This window comes from Pelophylax lessonae, assembly GCF_965119305.1.
Source record: "Pelophylax lessonae genome assembly, chromosome: 4".
Taxonomy (NCBI): Eukaryota; Metazoa; Chordata; class Amphibia; order Anura; family Ranidae; genus Pelophylax; species Pelophylax lessonae.
This window is the reverse complement of record NC_138771.1, coordinates 336,902,197-336,912,753: the sequence shown is the minus strand read 5'-3', so window position 1 is coordinate 336,912,753 and position 10,557 is coordinate 336,902,197.

Sequence of the window (10,557 nt, the reverse complement as noted above, 5' to 3'; positions counted from 1 at the left end):
AATTACAGAATTGTGGCCAGATGGTATCTATGTCCTCCTACCTTACATAAAATTGATCCTTCCATCTCCGATACCTGTTGGAGGTGTTTACAGGCTCCTGGCACCATGATTTATATTTGGGGTACCTGTCCTAGGATTATTCCATTCTGGAATAAGATACTACAAATATTTAATATGCATATGGGTACTAAATATCCCAATGAACGTTGCATTACTGTGTTATCCATGTTGCCAGGCTCCATTAAACAGGTCCAGAAAAGTCTAATAAGGCACTTTCAGTTATCACCAGACATTGGAGACAACATCACAGTCCATTCAGATTGGGCTTGTGAAGTGGGCAGGATTGAACATTTGGAACGTATGATAGCCTGAGAAGAAAACAAATCTGAATCCCACTCCATCCTATGGACTGGTTAGCTGAATTTAGTATACTCCTCTATACATTTCCGAATCGCTCAACCCTGCAGATATTCCCGGGACCTCTTAGCTGTAGGTTTCCTACCTGGTCTTACTCTACCATTCCATTCCTTCCCCCCCCTTTTTTTCCTCCCCCCTTTTATTTCCTACTCTCTGTGCTCTTCTACACAGCATTTATGGTGTCTTATCAGCCTCTAGGTTGCCCTGATAACTGTGTATTTTGGTCTGTAGGGGTAGGCCACCCTGCATACAGATGCCTAAGACCTGTGTCATGGTCAGTAGGTTATTTCTACTAGAGTACCTAATCTACTTTGATGGAATTGCTCCTAATGTAACCATAGTCCAAGATATAGTTTTTATTTTTCATAGTACATTAGGTTGTTACATGTGGGTGCTTTATTCTGTCCTGTGACAAATAGCTTTGTGTTTTATTTGCCCTTCTTTAACCGCATCCAGTTGTATATTGATATGTACGCAATTGTCTCTACGATATTAACATAGACGATTCAATAAATCAGATTTGACATAAATCTTAGTCTAACACTGGGGTGTCAAATTGGTGGCCCTCCAGCTGTTGCAGAGCTACAAGTCCCGTCATGCTTGTAACTGTCAGCCTTGCAATGCTTCATGGGACTTGTAGTTCCGCAACAGCTGGAGGGCCACCAGTTTGGCACCCATGGGTCACTCTCTCCACAGGTTGACAATGCTGCTGTCCAAGGGTGGGGCTATTGATCCTCCATCCAGAACAGGGGAACGCCCTAAGATACAAAGTGACCGAATTACAAAGTGAAAATTACCGGAGGCCAGACCATTTTCGCACACCCTGTGCAGTTTTTGTGTGTTCACGTTTACGTGTGTGTACTTTTTATGCACCAGGTGCTAAGTCTTTTTGAGTGTGATTCACACGCTTCCGGCTTTAAAAAAAAAAAAAAAAAACAAGGTGAAAATCAAAAAACAAGAAAAAATAATGCAGCCACCATATTTAAGAATGGAAGTGGACAGGACAAAGAATTGCCCACCTATGAGACCTTTGCATCAATATTTAAATAAAGTTTGACAGTTAATAATAATTAACATACTTGTAATTAGATGTTTTGAAGGTCACATAACTGTCTGGCTCATGCAGTACCTGTAAAACAAAAGAAACTGTGTGTTGTTCTTGTCAGTCAGCAGAAGAACAAGAACTCAAGAAGAACAGACTCTTCCCACCCCCCCCCCCCCCCCAAACCTTTTTCTATGTGATCTCAATCCCTTTCTTCTGTAAGGGGACAGTATTCATATAGTTTTTTTTGTGAATTTGAGCTGGATGGCTGAGTTATGGATATGAATTTCTTATGTCATTATAAGGTGTTCTCGGCCTTTTGGCTAAGATCAAGTGTAGTATCTGTTCTTATCAGTTGGTATGGACCCTGATGGTTAGTATCGGCAGGGGCTGAAATGAACCGGGGCGCTCTAGGCGTAACTGGAGGACCGGGAAGTAGGCACTGTCAGAGAAAGCCGGATGGGTCTGTTGCCTTCTGATTTGAATGGGTCCGCCCCTACCAGTTTGAAGGGAGCGAGAAAACTGGATTGGTTCCGTGGCCAGTTAGTACCGCTCCTGGATGTGATTGGTAAGGAACGGCGGTGGCGGTGGGGGAGCCTTTCCTCCTGGGTTGAATCTGGCCTTGCAAAAGGCTTGTCCCCAGTTGAAGGCAGGTTCTCCCTAAGCTGTCCAAAGTTCTGATGCCTCCTGGTAGGACAGGGCTACACTGGGTCTGGCCTTTGGGCCGGGGTAGAAAAAGCCCGTAGTGTATGTGCCCCTGGGGTGGCAGCCCAGGGGTGCCTTAATTCTCACTGGTGAGGGGCAGCTCGCCTTGAGTTTTTCGGCACCATGGTCACTGCACCTACGCACACTTTTTTAAGCACCTGCCTCTTGGGCAAGGCCTTTTGGCTTCGACCAGAGGAATTTTTATTCCGGCCGGAAGGCCTGCCTTTGTTTTTCACTTAGGCACTAATTCACCTCTCCACTTCCCCTCCCCCACCTTTTTGTTTGTGTGTGCCTTTTCTTTGTGGTTTGTCACTTTTCTATCACCTTTTTTTCACTTGGCACGACTTGTAGGGTGTGGGTCCTCGGGCCCTACCTTGAGTCTTGGGAGGGGGTGGATATGGCCTTTTGGCTTGGTCCGCCCTCTCTCATGGGGTCTCCCTTCGGGGGAGCCCCACTTAGTACTCGGTGGGGGCTGTTTCGGCAGTCCCCCTGAAGAACGGGGTCAGTCTGGTTCCGGCCAGACAGACCATGAGTACCTCAAATCCCTGTCAGGAGTCTTGCGCCCCGGGGGATCGAGGTTCGGGTCCTACCTCTTCGGAGGGAAGACCATTTGTTCGCACACCCTGTGCACTTTTTGTGTTCCTCACGTTTGTGTGTGTGCACTTTTTTATGCACCGGGTGAAGTCTTTTGAGTGTGTTTCACACGCTACGGGCTTTAAAAAAAAAAAAAAATAAGGTGTATCTCAAGAAATTGTTGTATGATTTATGGTTGCTTTAAAATTTACACCAATAATAAAAATCTGTGGCCATTTTGAACCAATAATGTATTTGTGTGGGTTAGACTATTTAAGTTTCTTGTGTTTTTGAGTGAGGTTCTGCCTATGTTCCCACTAGTAGGCTGCAATATACATATACTGTAAAATGTTTGTTTTGGGGTTTGGATATCTTTTAATTATTTTTTGTTATTTTTTTTTTTGTAACTAGCAAGGTTGCTTTGAAGCTGAATCCAAGGTAAAAACCTTCATCCTTGCAGTGTGCCCCCTCCCCTCCTCCTAATTGCAATGGTTAACTGTATGTGTATTACAATAATCTGATTCCAAGTCAGTTTAAAATTGGAAAGCATAAAGCAGGCCAAGTTAGTGAGGGCAAAACATGGCTAAAAGAAATCAACAGGAATACCTCATAAGATCACATGTGGACTTTTGTGTTACTGCATCTGGCTGCCAGAGTAGTGCCATGGCTATCCCGTGGTATGATGTGGCACATGTCTGTACCTGGTACTTTAGTTCCCTGGGTTTACTAGCATCACTCACACCTTCAGGAACAAAATTAAACTGACTCCTACAGTTGTGAAAAAAAAGATTACTGATGTTGCTCCTTGGACCCCATTGCTTTTTTTTTATTATCAATTGTTTATTAAAATTAAAAAAAAAAAAAACAGAAAAAGAACACAAAAGCATTTGTCTTTGGCATGAAAAAAATACAGAAGTAGTATTGTGAATTCAATAAGTAGCAAGCATACCAGTTCACAAGAAGATACAAACTACAATTTTCCAGTAGTAATCACATGCAGTATACTAGGCCTCACCATACATTCAGCCCTGTAGGTAAAGGCCACAAAATTAGTAGAGATGTAGGTATAAGTAAGTTAGCAGAGGTGAGATGCCTCAGTTGCAGCATATTACACATTGTATTGCTCTATTTAATAACAGGTCCAAATCGCGGTCCAAATATGAAGACGCCTAACCATAAATGTCAATAAAAGAATAAGTAGAACTTCAAAAACCAGTGAAGTACATGAGAATTAGTGGTCTAGCAATAATCCTAGCAGTTCTTCAAGTTACAATGAGGGATCAGCTGTAAAAGACAGTGGGTAGACACTCCCAGGAGGCAGTACATAAACTATACTGTATATCCATATATACAGTAGTTCTAGCAAGTGAAAGTGTATAAAAATAGTATTAGGGTTCAAAAAGTTTGTAAATTTCTAGTGAATAGTACATCCAACCATACCAAAACCAGTCCCAAAAGCATTCCTCTCTGTCATTATTAATGTGCCTCCATCTTTACTATGCTTTCATAATCCTCTCTACTTTGCTAAACCTACGTGGCCCGCCAGGGTCCTGAACCCGGCCCGCCGGCCGGGATGTATCATTCATGTTGTTTTTTTTTTTTTTTTTTCTAAATCACCTAATTAGAGCCAGAGGCTCTAATAGGCTTCAGAAAAGGGTGGACCCGGGGTGCAGAGCAGTGCGCCCTAGCCCCCCTATTTGTGTGACAATAGTGAATGAAAATTCGCTATTGTTACACGGATCCTCCTCCTGGCCAATCAGGAAGCGGGTCCGAGACCCACTTCCTGATTGGCCCGAAAGGCGAACCCATGCCATTGGCCGTGGAGGAAGCGGGAGGACTCGAGGAGACGCGGGGGACTGAGGAGACGCCGCCGCTGCAGGTAAGTGCACTGACTCTCTGCATGGAAGGGGGCAAGGCACGCTGGTCTCTCTGCATTGAGGGGGGCACGCTGGTCTCTCTGCATTGAATGGGGGCACGCTGGTCACTGCATTGAATGGGGGGCACACTGGTCTCTCTGCATTGAATGGGGGCACGCTGGTCACTCTGCATTGAATGGGGGCACGCTGGTCTCTCTGCATTGAATGAGGGCACGCTGCTCAATCTGCATTGAATGGGGGCACGCGGGTCTTTCTGCATTGAAAGGGGGCAAGCTGGTCTCTCTGCATTGAATGGGGGCACGCTGGTCACTCTGCATTGAACGGGGGCACGCTGGTCTCTCTGCATTGAAAGGGGGCACGCTGATCTCTCTGCATTGAAGGGGGCATGCTGGTCTCTCTGCATTAAAAGGGGGCACGCTGGTCTCTCTGCATTGAAAAGGGGGCACGCTGGTCACTCTGCATTGAAGGGGGCACGCTGGTCACTCTGCATTGAAGGGGGCACGCTGTGGTCACTCTGCATTGAAAGGGGGCACGCTGTGGTCACTCTGCATTAAAAGGGGGCACGCTGTGGTCACTCTGCATTGATGGGGGTACGCTGTGGTCACTCTGCATTGATGGGAGCAAGCTGTGGTCACTCTGCATTGATGGGGGCACGCTGTGGTCACTCTGCATTGATGGGGGCATGCTGTGGTCACTCTGCATTGATGGCGGCACGCTGTGGTCACTCTGCATTGAAGGGGGGCACGCTGTGGTCACTCTGCATTGATGGGGGGGCACGCTGTGGTCACTCTGCATTGATGGGAGCATGCTGTGGTCACTCTGAATTGAAAGGGGGCACGGTGTGGTCACTCTGCATTGAAGGGGGCACGCTGTGGTCACTCTGCATTGAAGGGGGCACACTATACCTTGATTACTGAAGGCCCCTTTCACACTTTTGTGACCTCAAAGTCACGCAATTTTTTACAGCGTTTTTTGCTGCAAAGCAATGACTATTAAATTTTTTCCGTTTGTGCCCCCCCCCCAACAATTTTGAGTACCAGCCGCCACTATATAAATAAAACAATAAAAAATATGCGCGTTGAAATTCGTTCATATTTTTTTTCAAACTATAGTCCGGCCCCAACAGTGTCTGAGGGACCGTGAACTGGCCCCCTGTTTAAAAAGTTTGAGGACCCCTGCTGTAAAGTCGTGCATCAACTTTGTTTCCAAAAGCTAAGTATTAAACTCTTTGCTGCATTCAAAAGATATGGGGTAACATTGTGTTTATACAACGTTAGGGAGTAAGGGGGAGCGTGAATTAATAATGAATTTAATTTTGGGTCCAAGGTGAGATCTCTTTCCAAATCCTTCAAACATAGGGCAATATCACCAGAAATGCATAAAGGTGCCCTCCAGCATCTGGAGTCTGCACCCAGAACAATTCTCTCTATACGCTATTTTATACCACCGTGAAATACATTTTATAACAGGATTCTTGGATTCTAGTGCTTCTGGAGGAGGCGTGAGTAAGTTTCAAGATTTTTCATAGTTGGGTTGGCATGAAATATAATGCTAGGTCTGCCTCCCATTCTCGTTTAAATTACAGGCTAGCGCGCAAATGAGGCCAAGCAAGAATTTTTGCAACAGAAGGTGTTTGGAACACACTTTGAACACACTTTGTTTCAAACTCAGTAAGGGAGGTAAAGGCACTTAGTTTAGGAGTTAGTGTGTACAGAAAATCATGTAATTGCCTAGGATGCCAGGAATCCATAGGGAACCCTCCCCCCCCCCCTTTATAGCTGTCTCAGATGCTTTAAGGGCAAAATGTGTCCTATTGGAGCCAATTTTGAACAGCTGGTGTTTCCATTATCACCCCAGATGGTGCACAGATTGCCCCCAGAAATGTCCTTTCCTGCTTATGTGATTGGCTTACTGATTTTCCCAGAAATCTGCACTAAGATACAAGTACCTGTCACCAGCCCCATCAGGTACTCTGATGACAGGTACTCGGGGACTCTGATGGGCTGGTTACAGGTATTCGGGTACTCTGATGACAGGTACTCGGGTACTCTGATGGGCTGGTGACAGGTATTCGGGTACTCTGATGACAGACAGGTACTCGGGTACTCTGATGACAGGTACTCGGGTAATTTGAGTACCTTTCATCAGAGTACCCGAGTACCTGTCATCGGAGTACACGAGTACCTGTCATCGGAGTAACTGTCATCAGAGTACCTGTCATCGGAGTACCTGTCATCGGAGTACCTGTCATCGGAGTACCTGAGTACCTGTCATCGGAGTACCCGAGTACCTGTCTTCAGAGTACCCGTCATCAGAGTACCCGGGTACCTGTCACCAGAGTATCCGTCATCAGAGTACCCGAGTACATGTCTCCAGCCCAGAGTACCCCAGTACCTGTCTCCAGCCCAGAGTGCCCGAGTACTTATCTGCAGCCCATCAGATTACCCAAGTACCTGTCTCCAGCCCATCAGGGTACCCAAGCACCTCTCTGAAGCTGATCAGTGTACCTGAGTACCTGTCTGCAGCCCATCAGAGTACTTGAGTACCTATCTGCAGCCCATGCCTCCTAGATTATGTGTTGGGGTGTTTGCTTTCTAAAATGGGGTCATTTTGTGGGGGTTTCCATTGTCCTGGTGTTCCAGGGCCTTCAAAAGTGTGATTGGTTGTAATGAAATGATATGTGTAATTTATGCTCCTAGCACACCTGACGGTGCTCCTTGCATTTTGGGCCTCTGTATGTGGCTATGCTGTGACAAAGCTATTTGTCACAAAGCTATTTGCTGAGAGGCATGTTGAGTGTTTTGCAGATCTCACTTTTTGTCACAAAGTTTTGGAAATTGAAAAAAAAGGAAAAAAAATGCATTTTCCTGTTTTTTCTTCATTTTCCAAAATAAATGAGAGCTGCAAAATACTCGCCATGCCTCTCAGCAAATAGCTTGGAGTGTCTACTTTGCAAAATGGAGTCATTTGGGGGGGGTTTGATAGGTTTTCCTACCTTACATAAAATTGATCCTTCCATCTCCGATACCTGTTGGAGGTGTTTACAGGCTCCTGGCACCATGATTTATATTTGGGGTACCTGTCCTAGGATTATTCCATTCTGGAATAAGATACTACAAATATTTAATATGCATATGGGTACTAAATATCCCAATGAACGTTGCATTACTGTGTAATCCATGTTGCCAGGCTCCATTAAACAGGTCCAGAAAAGTCTAATAAGGCACTTTCAGTTATCACCAGACATTGGAGACAACATCACAGTCCGTTCAGATTGGGCTTGTGAAGTGGGCAGGATTGAACATTTGGAACGTATGATAGCCTGAGAGGAAAACAAATCTGAATCCCACTCCATCCTATGGACTGGTTAGCTGAATTTAGTATACTCCTCTGGCTTTGGGCCTTTCATTTCCGAATCGCTCAACCCTGCAGATATTCCCGGGACCTCTTAGCTGTAGGTTTCCTACCTGGTCTTACTCTACCATTCCATTCCTTCCCCCCCCCCTTTTTTTCCTCCCCCCTTTTATTTCCTACTCTCTGTGCTCTTCTACACAGCATTTATGGTGTCTTATCAGCCTCTAGGTTGCCCTGATAACTGTGTATTTTGGTCTGTAGGGGTAGGCCACCCTGCATACAGATGCCTAAGACCTGTGTCATGGTCAGTAGGTTATTTCTACTAGAGTACCTAATCTACTTTGATGGAATTGCTCCTAATGTAACCATAGTCCAAGATATAGTTTTTATTTTTCATAGTACATTAGGTTGTTACATGTGGGTGCTTTATTCTGTCCTGTGACAAATAGCTTTGTGTTTTATTTGCCCTTCTTTAACCGCATCCAGTTGTATATTGATATGTACGCAATTGTCTCTACGATATTAACATAGACGATTCAATAAATCAGATTTGACATAAATCTTAGTCTAACACTGGGGTGTCAAATTGGTGGCCCTCCAGCTGTTGCAGAGCTACAAGTCCCGTCATGCTTGTAACTGTCAGCCTTGCAATGCTTCATGGGACTTGTAGTTCCGCAACAGCTGGAGGGCCACCAGTTTGGCACCCATGGGTCACTCTCTCCACAGGTTGACAATGCTGCTGTCCAAGGGTGGGGCTATTGATCCTCCATCCAGAACAGGGGAACGCCCTAAGATACAAAGTGACCGAATTACAAGGTGAAAATTACCGGAGGCCAGACCATTTTCGCACACCCTGTGCAGTTTTTGTGTGTTCACGTTTACGTGTGTGCACTTTTTATGCACCGGGTGCTAAGTCTTTTTGAGTGTGATTCACACGCTTCGGGCTTTAAAAAAAAAAAAAAAAAACAAGGTGAAAATTAAAAAACAAGAAAAAATAATGCAGCCACCATATTTAAGAATGGAAGTGGACAGGACAAAGAATTGCCCACCTATGAGACCTTTGCATCAATATTTAAATAAAGTTTGACAGTTAATAATAATTAACATACTTGTAATTAGATGTTTTGAAGGTCACATAACTGTCTGGCTCATGCAGTACCTGTAAAACAAAAGAAACTGTGTGTTGTTCTTGTCAGTCAGCAGAAGAACAAGAACTCAAGAAGAACAGACTCTTCCCACCCCCCACCAACCACCCCCCCCCCCCAAACCTTTTTCTATGTGATCTCAATCCCTTTCTTCTGTAAGGGGACAGTATTCATATAGTTTTTTTGGTGAATTTGAGCTGGATGGCTGAGTTATGGATATGAATTTCTTATGTCATTATAAGGTGTATCTCAAGAAATTGTTGTATGATTTATGGTTGCTTTAAAATTTACACCAATAATAAAAATCTGTGGCCATTTTGAACCAATAATGTATTTGTGTGGGTTAGACTATTTAAGTTTCTTGTGTTTTTGAGTGAGGTTCTGCCTATGTTCCCACTAGTATGCTGCAATATACATATACTGTAAAATGTTTGTTTTGGGGTTTGGATATCTTTTAATTATTTTTTTTTTTTTTTGTAACTAGCAAGGTTGCTTTGAAGCTGAATCCAAGGTAAAAACCTTCATCCTTGCAGTGTGCCCCCTCCCCTCCTCCTAATTGCAATGGTTAACTGTATGTGTATTACAATTATCTGATTCCAAGTCAGTTTAAAATTGGAAAGCATAAAGCAGGCCAAGTTAGTGAGGGCAAAACATGGCTAAAAGAAATCAACAGGAATACCTCATAAGATCACATGTGGACTTTTGTGTTACTGCATCTGGCTGCCAGAGTAGTGCCATGGCTATCCCGTGGTATGATGTGGCACATGTCCGTACCTGGTACTTTAGTTCCCTGGGTTTACTAGCATCACTCACACCTTCAGGAACAAAATTAAACTGACTCCTACAGTTGTGAAAAAAAAGATTACTGATGTTGCTCCTTGGACCCCATTGCTTTCTTTTTATTATCAATTGTTTATTAAAATTAAAAAAAAAAAAACAGAAAAAGAACACAAAAGCATTTGTCTTTGGCATGAAAAAAATACAGAAGTAGTATTGTGAATTCAATAAGTAGCAAGCATACCAGTTCACAAGAAGATACAAACTACAATTTTCCAGTAGTAATCACATGCAGTATACTAGGCCTCACCATACATTCAGCCCTGTAGGTAAAGGCCACAAAATTAGTAGAGATGTAGGTATAAGTAAGTTAGCAGAGGTGAGATGCCTCAGTTGCAGCATATTACACATTGTATTGCTCTATTTAATAACAGGTCCAAATCGCGGTCCAAATATGAAGACGCCTAACCATAAATGTCAATAAAAGAATAAGTAGAACTTCAAAAACCAGTGAAGTACATGAGAATTAGTGGTCTAGCAATAATCCTAGCAGTTCTTCAAGTTACAATGAGGGATAAGCTGTAAAAGACAGTGGGTAGACACTCCCAGGAGGCAGTACATAAACTATACTGTATATCCATATATACAGTAGTTCTAGCAAGTGAAA